The sequence below is a fragment of the Pleurodeles waltl genome, chromosome 6, assembly GCF_031143425.1.
Source record: "Pleurodeles waltl isolate 20211129_DDA chromosome 6, aPleWal1.hap1.20221129, whole genome shotgun sequence".
Lineage (NCBI taxonomy): Eukaryota > Metazoa > Chordata > Amphibia > Caudata > Salamandridae > Pleurodeles > Pleurodeles waltl.
In genome coordinates this window covers 296,180,655-296,193,787 of record NC_090445.1, presented here as the reverse complement: position 1 = coordinate 296,193,787, position 13,133 = coordinate 296,180,655, and positions in this window count along the sequence as shown.

The window sequence follows — 13,133 nt, the reverse complement described above, 5'->3', positions numbered from 1 at the left end:
TTGATTGAATGAAGGCCTTGATCAGCTCCACTGAGGAGGGATTGTAAACAGCTAGCTCCAAATTTGAAATGGGGAAAAGATATTCTTCATGCATATCATTCTCATTATTAGCTGCATATGACTCAGAAATATAACTACTCCAGTGCTCTTCCTTGCTGGGGATGGGGTGTGACATTTCTCTCATCACACAGCATTTTGAAATGATCTTCTAGTATTCTTATGGACAACTGCCTCTCTGAGTTCAATCCATTTGCACTAACTTTTTTCATCCTCTCCTTTAGTCAGCTTCTTCTCCTCTTTAGGAGAGTTATTCTTTTCCTCTTTCCACCAAAAAAGAGATAAATTGGGTTCTAATTAACGTATTTATTTCTTTGCTCTGGGCTGAGGTGTTTTTTCATGAATTTAAATGGGTGAACTATTCTCTTTGATCATTCCAACTTACAAACGTATTTTTGACTGAGAGCACTGAAGAAGTATATTTAAATTCCAAAGCTCCCCACAAATAATAATCTCTTACAACAACTCTTCAAATCTTTTTATTAAAACTGGCCTCAGTAGGTTCTACTTGATGACTTTCCAAATCTTGCTGTGTTCCCATTAAGCTTCCATGGACCCACCATCAGAGAGCAGAACTTTACCAAAAAAGATATACCTTTGTGACCACTGAGGGTATTGTCAATGATATTCATTTCTGAGATAGTATTATAGACTGAATAGGAAGCTGTAAGGTATTTATCGAACCCCTCTAGTAAAATGAGCCTGGGATTGAAAGTCATTTGTCAAATACTATCAAGCGTTCATTTTCCCTAAGTAAATCCAGGAGTAACATTTCTGTTTTATCCATTTTCATGTTTGCATGAAAATAAGCCAGGGCAATTTTAAAGCATCTTCCTTCTCTAAGTCACTTTATAGACTAATTGTATGGCTAGCTACCTTACAGTTCTAATCCACAACTAATATAACTTATCATTTGCCTTGTCTACACATCATTTATAAATGGGAACAGAGCAGGAAGGGAAGCATGGGCCAGGCGGAATGTATGCATTTGTGAAATAAATCTGACTCTGCCACTATCTTATCATGCAACAAAGTGAGCTTTTCTGCCTGAAATAGACTTGAGAAGTCTGAGAAACTACTAATAGTCCAGCCAAAACTATAAGTTAAAAGAATAACTACCCTGGCTTAATTCCTCCTTGAGGGTGTAGTCTACATACTAAGCACAAAATACCTATCAAGCTCAAAATTGTTTGAATTCCAGGTTTCCTGGATGCAAATGTTGTTATCTCCTAAACTATTAAACAAATCTGTTTTATCAGGGTAGTTCAACAAACCAGCAACAATCCAAAAAAAAACCTTTAAAGCTATTATTGACTATGCCTACTATCATGGGTCAAAATGCACAATTACTTTTGAGAGTGTATGGCAGCCATCACCCTTTTCTCAGTTAATACTCTATTATGGGATGGATTCCTTTCTCCTCTATTTCGAGCAGGGAAATCTGTCCCCAACCTTCCCCTAGCGATGCAAATAGATGTTAAAAAATTTCCCCATACAACACTTTTGCTGCCAAAGGAGAGCCTCCTTCTGATCTCATGGGAAAACTTAGTCCTACCATTTGGATGGTGTTCAATCAATCAATCAAGGATTTTTAGAGTGTGGCTAATCGCCCATAGGATTTCAAGCTGTGCTGCTCAGTAAAAAGAGCCAGGTCTTGAGGTCCTTCCTGATCTGCTTCAGTGATGCGGTCAGCCTGAGCTTGAGAGGTAGTGTGTTCCATGTAGGGGCTGCTACGTAGGAGAAGGATCTTCATCCTGCTGAACTTGTCCAGATCTTGGGGACTGCTACAAGGGCGAGCTAGGAAGAATGGAGACGTCTGTTGGATACGTAGAAGGTGGCAGAGTTCCAACCTCCATATTTAGAAGTATGGCCGCTGAACTTCTGTCCATTTCGATAGAGTGTAGTTGTTGCATAGGCAGTCTACTCCTGCAGATGTGGCGGACTCCAATACTGGCTAACAGTACTTTATCACTGACAGGGTGGAGGGATTGTACCAAGCATATTTAGATTTCACAGCCATGCTGGCATTGTTCTGGTGGCAAATTCCTGACTGCGGGAGACGATCGCTGGACCAACTCAACATTGAACTATGGCTTTGGCTATTTGGATGGATGCCAGCAGCACAAACCTAAGGGATAATGGCAAATTGTGAACACCTGCACACCACACTATAAAACATACTCCATTTTAGACCTTGATCCTTTGACATTCCACTGCAGAACATCATTTTGCTGCTGAATTCACCACTCAGAAGTCAGATTATTTAATTGTTTTCACTCCCTGTGTTTATTTTTCATTTGTTCCATTTTCTTCATTTTTTCATTAACTTCTTGGCCACTATTTCATTTATTTTCAATTACTCATAATGAGGTGAAATCATGTTTTACAGAGGCAGAATTTTCGGTCATGGTGGATGTAATCATTAGCGTAGAGCCACAATTGTTTGAAGCCCAAGAAAAAAACACAACCATATCTCAGAAAAGGCAAATGTCGGCCACAATAGTTGACATATTGAATGTTGTAGTAAACATCCTTTCACAGGATGAAATTTGGAAGAGGTGAAATGACCTATGGGGAGATTGTGCTCACTGCCCTTCCAGCATAACCTGGAGGCCCATAGGAATGTTGGTGGTTCTTTCAGCTACCTATTACAACCTTTTCCCTGGGAGGAGAAGGTCTTGCAGATCCTAAATCCTGAAGGCTGGATGGGAATCCATGGTGGATTGGCGAACGGTAAATTAGACTTATGTATGTCTCACTAAAGATAAATGTATTTTTGCTCCTAGGTCAGATGCACATAATGTTTTATCCACTTTTGTAAAACATAAAAACAAAATTTGAAAAACAACAAATCTATTGTCATCAATAAATTAGTAACATTATGGTACCATCACTTCTTTTTCTACTAGACAATATGGGCCTCATTATGAGGCTGGCGTTCGCAGTCTGATCTCCACATTATGACCATGGTGGAACTGCCATGGTCCAACCGCCAACACCACCAGGCTGCATCCAGCCTGCAGCCTGGTGGTCCCGGCAGTCCCGGTGGTCCCAGAGAATGTTATCCACCAGGGCAGCGCTGCAAGTCCCCATCCGCCAGCCTTTCCATGGCAGTTAACACCACCATGGAAAGGCTGGTGGAATGAGGGTGTAGGGGGGCCCCTGGGGGCTCCTGCACTGCCCTTGCACTTGGCATGGGCAGTGCAGGGGCCCCCATGCACATATCCATCATGCATTTCACTGCCTGCTGTCTCACCCGATGCACCACAACATTGCCGCAGCCCAATTACGAGCCGGCGTCATTGTTGTGGTGAGTGTACCACTGGGCTAGCGGAGCACTCCTAATATGGTGGGCAAAAGATCTCCAATACTGGCAGTCTTTTGCCTGCAGCGGCTTCGCCGGTCCTATCAAACGACAGCTGAAGTCGTAATGAGGCCCTATGTGTGGTCATGATGGTCCTTATGTTTGTATGCATGTTGCTGTAGTTAAGATAACAGGTTCAAAACCCTATCCATTATACCACAGACCTATGGTGCTTGTATGTATTTTTTCACCATTTAACAAATTTCACGTTTCATAATTATTTTACATATGTGCACATCTTCACTGCATATATATTACTAGAAATTTTAAATTTTCCAAGGTTTGGCAATGTCATACTGAACCATGATGCCTCGCTTGTGTAAAAGAAAAAGATGCTTGCAATGTGATGTTGGCCGTTCTCTCTTTTCTTCCATACATGCACATATGTCAAAATGTTAGGCATTTCTCAAACTACATTTTAATCAATGAATAAAAAAAGGATTATGTAATGTAATTTTGTATGTTGTCACTTTCTTATCTTTTTATTTAAGTGGGGTAATTGGTTTCATAACTCAAAGAATGTTGATGTAAATATTTTATATCATGCCATGTTGTATGCATATTATAGTTAGTAATTATAATATATTTACTTAGCAAAGTTCGTATGATGACTAATGCCATTAATCCCGCAAATGGTCTGAATTTTAGCCTGTTAGGCCATTGAATGGTTAATTTCTCATGTCTCCTCTATACTGAGTTTGGTTGAATATGTGGAATCCTTGATGTACACTTCCTATGTAATCTTTTTCTTTTCAGGACATCTCTTCACATGCCATTTTTGTTTACTTTGCATGTTTGTAATTTATAATGTATGGGTAGTAACTAAAAAAAACACAGAAAGGTCTAAACATACTATAAACAACAATGTATTAATTTTAGTTTGCTTTTAATTTCTTTTCTTGTAATTCATATTAGGTCCTACAACCAGAGTACGTGCAGAGGCGTAGATTTCAGAGGGTACTTGGGGTGCTACACCTCTCTAATAAATGTATTTTTTGATAAATAGTGGGGTACAGGTGATTTCAATTGGGTGTGGTGCAGTGTTTGTCAGATTTGATCAGGGATTTTAACACACATAGACAAAAACATACATGCACTCACTTCCTCTTTCTGTTTGTAAAGACTTCAAAAATATTGATTACGTGCATTCCCTTACCTAGTACCCCTCCCAATCCTCTTGTCTCTTTCTGCTGCTGCCCTTTAAACCCCTCTTGAGTGCCCTGCTAGTCGTATTTGTCTTCCAGAGCTGCACCAGCACCTAACTAACTGCAAGCTGACTGACCCCAGAAAGCTTACTCAGGAACCAGACTATTGGGAGAGCACCAGAGTCTAGGAGAGGTATGGGGGAGACCATGCCAAGGGTGGCAGGGTCCCCATCTGAAGTTGGCGGGGGGTTAGGGTAAACAAAGGTAGTTCTCTAAAGGGTGCCTACCTAATTCCCAGAGTAAGGATTCCCAGCACCCCAGTTGAAAAGAAACCACAGATCTCTGCAGGGAAACCTGCAGAGAGGGGTCCCCGCATGTGCTTTGCATGCAAACAGGTGGGTCACATGAGGAGGGATCCCAAATGTCCCAAGGGACTTGTGCTCAATCACAGGGTTTGGCCAGTGTAACCCTTGTGGAGGAGTTGGTTCCAGGTGGGTGGGAGCCAGCTGAGATGACCTTTGTCTCACTAGGGAACAGTGAGATGGTCCAGAGGACCAGTGTGCCTGAGAGCACTAAGACGTACAGGCAGTGGGTGACCATCAATGGACAGAAGGAGGAGGCTCTGAGAGGTGCAGGAACCAGTGTGACTACTATGAGAAGTCACCTGGTATATGAGGAGCAGGTAGTTCCCCATGCACTTCACCAAGTAGTCATGATGGACAAGAATGCCTGTGCAGAGTGGGGCAGGCTCCCTTTGAATGGGGGGGTCCCAGGTTCCTTGAGGGTAGCTTCAGGGTAGCTATAGATTGTCTGCCTGACAATGACCCGTAGGATTTCCCTTGGAAGGAGGCGGAACACATGTCTCACTTGAAGATGTTGGGTCTGCCTGGGTGGGTGTATGTGTCCACCTGGTCCATGGCAGACCATCAGGGTGAACAGGCGGTCCTGGAGCCTGAAAGAGTGGCCCAGGTATCTGCCAGAAGGAGGAAGGGCAAGGGGCATGGGAAACCCACCCCAGAGGTTCCCATGGTCTAGGAGGAGGCTGAACCTGAGCGGAAGGAGATCCACCAGGGAAGCAGTCTGTGAGGCACAGAAAACATGCCCTACTCTGGAGGGTTTGTGGCAGAAGGCTGCAGGCCAGGTCTCTGGCAAAGAGTCTGGCTCATATCTGATTTATTGGGAGGATGGCCTCCTACATAGCGAGCCTAAGATTGCACAGCCTGGGGCAGCCCATGTGCTGGTGGTACCCCAGTGCTTCAGAGCCTTCCTACTGGGTTTGGCTCATGAGGAGTCTTTAGCTGGACATTTGAGCCAGGACAAGACCTTCAAGAGGCTTGTCACCCCCTTTGGCTGGCCCCAATTGCACAGGCACTCAGACGCGTATTGTAGGTCTTGCCAAACTTGTCATGCAAGTGGCAAGAGTGGGGGGAAATGTAAGGCTCCCCTCCAACCTTTTCCTGTTGTCAGCACCCCCTTTGAAAGGGTTGATATTGACATTGTGGGGCCTCTGGATCCCAAGACAGCCATGGGCAACAGGTTTATCCTGGTGTTGGTGGAACATGCCACCAGGTACACAGAAGCCATTCCGTTGAGATCAATCACTGCCCCTATGGCGGGACGTGCATTGATGAGGGTTTTTACCTCCATCGAGTTCCCCAAGGAGGTAGTATCTGATAGGGCTACCAACTTCATATCCAGAGATATGAAGTCTCTTTGGAAGGAGTGCGGGGTAACCTAAACGTTTGCTACTCCTTACCACCACCAAGGAAATGGTCTGGTTGAGAGATTCCACTGCATCTTGAAGGGCATGATCATGGGCCTGTCAGAGCCCTTGATGTGAAAAGAACGTGCCACCAAGATGAATTTGTTTCGAACTCAATTTAATAAAAAAAACAAGGTTCATCGTAAGGGAGCAATGCCAACTCGACTTCCATTAGCAACTGCATCGCAGCAACTGCCGCCCACAACATTCTCCTTGCCGACTATTCGTCCCCACATTCTATTCCCTTTGTAGCTATCCAACATTCCGATCGCCACATTCTGTTTGAGAGATTCAACCTAATTTTGAAGGGCATGATCATAGGCCTGTCAGAGCCCTTTAGGCAACAGTGGGACATCCTCTTGCCATGCTTTCTGTTCGCCTACAGGAAGGTGCCACAAAAGGGCCTTTGATTTAGCCCTTTTGGGTTGTTGTATGGTCACCCTGTGAGGAGACATTGGAGTCTAGTTAGGGAAGGCTTGGAGAAGGCCTCCAGTAAGCCCCCCAAGATTTATTCAGTTACATGCTGGCTTTTCGGAACCAGACTGTCTGCTTCAGGAAGCTTGCTCAAGAGAACCTGGAAGCAAGCCAGGAAGATATGAAATGGTTGTATGACCAGAATGCCACTCTGGTTAAGTTTCATCCTGGACAAAAGGTGTGGGTGATGGCCCTAGTGTAGGCTTGCGCTCTCCAAGATAAGTGGACTGGGCCTTTTGAGATAGTGGAGTGTGGAGAAGTGTGGCACAATGGTTAGAGCGGCAGACCCTGAAGCAGAGATCTGGCTCAAGACCACGGTTCAAGTCCCGCTTTGGTAGGTCTTGGGCTCAATTCCCTTTGACCAGATAATTCTCGCCTCGGTGCCTAATCTAATTAATGAGTCCCACTCTGCAACTCTGGGCAATAGCTTGCTTAATCTCCACAACGGCCCCAACAGTGCTTGGATGCCTGGCGACACCCTGGGGGTGCCCAGGAGTAGGCACCTCACAGGGAAAAAGCCAGGAGGGGTTCCATAGCGGTATGAGTATAGTGCCTTGAGACCCTAACAAGTGAGTAGTGTGCTATACATGTGCAAAGTTTACAGTGCAAGAGTGATGTTGCCTACCTGGTGACCTTGCGTACTCCTAGGAAGCCTTTGAGGGTCCTACATGTGACCCACCTCAAGCCTCACTTTGAGAGGACAGAGGGGACTATGCTCTTGGCAACAGATGATGGGGGGGGAGGAAGAGAGTGATCCTCTACCTGACCTCCTGTCTGCCAAAGAGAAAGATGGTTCAGTGGAGTGTGTGAACCTCTCCCCCTCACTGACTCTAGAACAACAGAGGAACTGTTGCCAAGTGTTGGGACAGTTTGCCTCTATCTTTTCCTTGATCCCAGGGGTCACACACTTGTTAATCTGAACACTGGGGACAGTCCAACTGTGAAACATAAAGTTTACAGGGTGACTGACAAGGATAGAGCCAGCATTAAGGATGATATATCCAAAATGCTAGCTCTTGGGGTTATAGAGATTTCCAGTAGCCCTTGGGCCAGTCCTGGGGTATTGGTCCCAAAAGCTGCTGCTACTGGTGCCACCCCAGAACTCAGGTTTTGTGTGGATTACCGACTCATTGCGGTCACGAAGACTGACGCGCACCCCATCCCCCGAGCTGATGAGCTCATTGATCGGTTAGGGGTTGCCAAACATCTCAGCACATTTGATTTAACGTCTGGACACAGGAAGATTGCTCTGACTGAGGGGGCCAAGGAGAGGTTTGCATTTTCTGCCCCAGATGGGCACAACCAGTTTAGGGTGATGCCCTTTGGGATGAAAAAAAAACCCTGCCAACTTTCAGAGGCTGGTTAACCAGGTGTTGGAAGATTTCAGTGTTGCCTACATGGATGACATTGCTGTGTTCAGCTCAACTTGGGGGGAACACTTGCAGCACCGCCTGCAGATGCAGGCCTCACTATTAAGGCAAGTAAGTGTCAAATAGGCCAGGGTTCTGTGGTGTACTTGGGACACCAGGTGGGGAGTGGCCAGGTGGCACCCCTACAGCCAAAGACTGGCACCATTCAGGCTTGGGAGCTGAAGTGAGAGCCTTTTAAGGTTTCACTGGTTTCTATAGGAGGTTTGTTAAGGGGTATGGCACCATTGTTGCTGTCTTAACAGAGTTAACTTCCAAGGAACAATCAAAGAAAGTGGTCTGAACTGCAGCTTGCCAGACAGCTTTTGATGCCCTGAAGGCAGTCATTTGCATGGCACCCGTGCTGAAGGTGCCTGACTTTTCGAAGGAGTTTATTGTGCAGAATGATGATTCAGAGCAAGGTGTGGGAGCAGTGATGCTTTTGCTGTGGTCCGGGAACTGAAGAAGCTAAGATCCTACTTGTTTGGGATTCACTGCGGTTTCAGACAGACCACAGGTCCCTCATATGGTTAATGCAGATGAGTGATCAGAACCCAAAACTGTTGAGGTGGTCTATCTCCCTACAGGGAATAGACTTTGTGGTGGAACACCACTCTGGAACAGAACACAACAATGCTGATGGTCTGTCTAGATTTTTCCACCTTAGTGAAGAGAACTCCCATGAGGTTAGGAAGTTCTGCCCACTTTCAGGGGGGACACGTGTTAGATCTGGCATCTTAGGTGTGGTCAACCCTGTCTTTTTTGTCTCTGCTTCCCATGATTTGACTATGTGCTGGACTCTGTTTTTGCTGTTTTTGGTACTCTGGGCACTTTACCCCTGCTGACCAGTGTTAAAGTGCAAGTGCTCCCTTTGTAAAATGTATGTATAATTGGCTTTTCTGTGATTGACATATTTCATTTACTGGTACGTCCGTAGTAAAGTGCATTAGAGGTGCCCAAGGCCTGTACATCAAATGCTACTAGTGGGCCTGCAGCACTGGTTGTTCCACCCACATAAGTAGCCCTGTAAACATGGCTCAGCTCTGCCACTGCAGTGTCTGTGTGTGCAGTTTTAAGCTGTCAATTCGACCTGCCAAGTGTACCAACTTCCCAGGTCCAAACCTTCCCTTTTTATACATGTAAGGCACTCCTAAGCTATGCCCTAGTTAGCCCTCGTTAGCAGCATGGGCAGGGTGCAGTGTACGTTAAAGGTGAGACAAGTACTCATGTGTTTTACATGTCCTAACAGTGAAATACTGTCAAATTATTGTTTTCACTGTTGCAAGGCCTATCTCTCTTGTAGGTTAACATGGGGGCTGCCTTTAAATATTGTTTTAGTGCAGTTTCCCTATCAGAGCAGACGGAAATCTGGAGTTAGGTGTCTCTTAACTCACAATTTAAAAATACATCTTTTGGTAAAGTTGGTATTTAAATTGTCTGATTGAAAATGGCACTTTTAAGAAATTGCCATTTTCTTGCTTAAGCTATTCTGGGACTCTGCCTGCTTGTATATTCCCTGTCTGGGTCAAGCTGACAGTTGGGCTGTTTGTGATTCCCCTCTAGACAGTCACACAAAGGGAGCCGGGATGTAGTCTGCATATCCTGATGGGCCATCTGGGCTAGAGTGGAGGTAAGAGTGGTCACTTACACCTCAATGGGCTGTGCCTGCCCTCACACAATTCAGTCTCCAACCCCCTGGTGTGAGTCTGGAGCCAGGCCTGGGCAAGGAAGATCTTGTGAACAACAGAGACTTTACTTAGACATTTGCCTATTTCAAAGGCAGGAAGGGATGTAAGTAGTGGACCCAAAACCCCAGATTTTCAGATTACTTCTGGAACTAAGAGGAACCTCTGCCAAGGAGAAGAGCTGAAGAGCTGGGGGAGGGGCACTGCCCCTTTGCCTGTGCTGGTGCTTTGCTGGGTTGGCCTGCAGTTGCTACTTCGGCCTGAAAGAGGACAAAGACTGCACTTTGTGGTATATTGTCAGCAAGACCGGATCCTCGGGGTTTGCGCCTGTTTCCAATATATCCACCTCTTGGCAGCTACAAACTCTACTAGCTGTTATAGCACAGGCTTAAAGAATGGCCAAGTAGGGGATGGGGTTTAGGTTGGGAACAGCGGGGAAGGAGACCTGTGGAAGCAAGAGTTAAGAACACAATAGCAAGGTCATTAACATTAATCTTCATGAACTTTGTTTGAACTCTTTATGCTCTAATAACATGAGAAATTAAGGACTATTCAATAACGTGACCTTTTTATAATCATATACTGTGAACATTGAACTTTCTCAAGTTAATACTTAGAATAGCAATTTCATCACAGTAATAGTCAATGAGTACATTCGTTCCCACAAAGAATTAACTGTGATAGGATTCATGAATTATACTGTAGAATAGGCAAACTGACTAAACTTGTTTTGTCAAGAAAGATCACACTCTGTTTGATCTATGTTTCAAGATTCAATTGCCCAGAAATTATTGCGCACCTTATTGCCAGACTGCGCATCAAGACTCAAGTACCTGGAATGATCGCGCACTCTGCCGATCTGAAATGTAAGGGTTAATTGTCAAGAATGAATCGTACACACTGTTGTCGATTCAACCATCAAGATTCAAATGCCTTGAAATGATCGTGCACTCTGCCAATTTGAACTGCAAGGGTTAATTGCCAAGAATGAAACGCGCACACTGTTGCTGATTCGACCATCAAGATTCAAATGTCTTGAAATGATCGCGCACTCTGCCGATCTGAACTGCAAGGGTTAATTGCCAAGAATTAATCGCGCACACTGTTGCTGATTCGACCATCAAGATTCAAATGTCTTGAAATGATTGCACACTCTGCCGATCTGAACTGCAAGGGCTAATTGCCAAGAATGAATTGCGCACACTGTTGCCGATTCAACCATCAAGATTCAAATGCCTTGAAATGATCATGCACTCTGCCGATCCGAACTGCAAGGGTTAATTGCCAAGAATGAATCGCTCACACTGTTGCCGATTCAACCATCAAGATTCAAATGCCTTGAAATGATTGCACACTCTGCCAATCCGAACTGCAAGGGTTAATTGCCAAAAATGAATCGCGCTCACTGTTGCTGATTCAACCATCAAGATTTAAATGTCTAAAAATGATTGCGCACCATTCCGATCTGAATTGCAAGGGTTAAGTGCCAAGAGTAAATGGCACACGCTTTAAATCACAAAGCCAAAAACTCAAATGCTTCTAGAAAAACGGAGTCAAGGAACTTCCCCGAGCTCCGCCTTATCGCCCTGCTTGAAGATCAGCAAGATAATGAGGACTGGGCTAGGAATTGTCCAAGTAGGCCTCTGGAAAAGGAGCCCTGGAAAAAGCTGCTGCACTGCACCGGGACCTCTGAATAGTGAGCACGTGGAGCTGGGGTAGGTTCCTTAAATAGACCCAAGCCCCGCCCACCTGCCACACCCAGCCACACCCAGCCAGGCTACAGGAAAGGCTTGGAAATTAAAAATACATTGCAAATAGTATTAATGACATTTCAAGATAAACATCTGCAATGCAAAAAGTCAATATGCAACATCAGCACAGAATGCATGAATTATTACATTGCAGAAGGTCTGTCACTTTACACTATGTTGCCCGTAGAGCGCACACTGTCCTGGTGTTGACATATATTCCTGCTTATGAAGAATCTCAAAGGGCTTGGATTGAGCTTGCCTCCTGCTTTGAATTTTCAGGGCCATCAAAGACTTCCTCTGCCAGCACCTGGACTCTCTGCATGTGGTGCCGTATCCAATTCCTGGGCCCTTGAAAGGTGAATATGGTGGACCAAGGAATGAAATCAATGCACAGGAAGCCATGCGGGAACACCACCTGCAACGCAGCTGTAAAAATGATGCACCACCCACTTTGTGGCTGAAATCTATGCACCACCTGTATCGTAGCTAGAAATCGACATGTCAGCTGCATCACGGCTGGAGGAACAACACAACACCCACTTGTGGCTGCTGATAATGATGCAACACCCACGCAGTGCGGTTTTCCAACACCCTGCAGCTGGATTTCTCACACAACATCACTGGGCGTCAAAGTGATTGTGAACCTGCATGGATCCGAGGTCTACCGTCAGGAAATCGACGCATTGCTCATTTGTGGAAGATAAAAATTATGCATTGCGACCCGACTTCAGAAGAAATGGCAAACGAGTGGCTTTATTTTTGACACATACCAGGTACTTTGTGAAAAAACAATGTTTCCATCGTTTTCTATGGAGTAAGAATCTAATATTTTGAAAATTCATACCTTTACACAAGTATGTTGGACTTTTCTTGTTTGATTTAAATAAATATTGCCTCTTTTTCTAAACTAGTGTGGTGTCTGTTTTGCAGTGTTTTCACTGTATTACTGTGTGTGCTGGCACAAACGCTTCACACATTGCCTTTGAGCTAAGCCTGACTGCTTGTGCCAAGCTACCACGGGGTGAGCAGGTTTATGTAAGTGTGTATCTCCATTGCCCTGACTAGAGTGAGGGTCCCTGCTTGGACATAATGCAAACTGACTTGCAACCAGAGACCCCATTTCTAACAGTGTAGATAATATATGTTAAATCTATTATGCACACATTTTTTTTTTTTTTAAACTATCAATTGAAGTACATAATAAACTGCATCACTACTACATTTAAATACAGTGATGCATTACATTATCCATTTTAAACTTTCTTAAAAACAGTAATGTACACATTTTGTATATGTACATAAACTAGCCACCATTGTGAGTGATGGTGATGCACTTAACATTTAAAAATACACTGGTTCAGAATCTAAAATGGTAGTTGCCTGATCTTGCCATCAGGACATTTGCAATCCATCAGCCGTCAATGGAAGTTGACCACATAGAAGGTATAACACTCCACCATGGACACAGCCATAAGCTAATGTGTGTGAG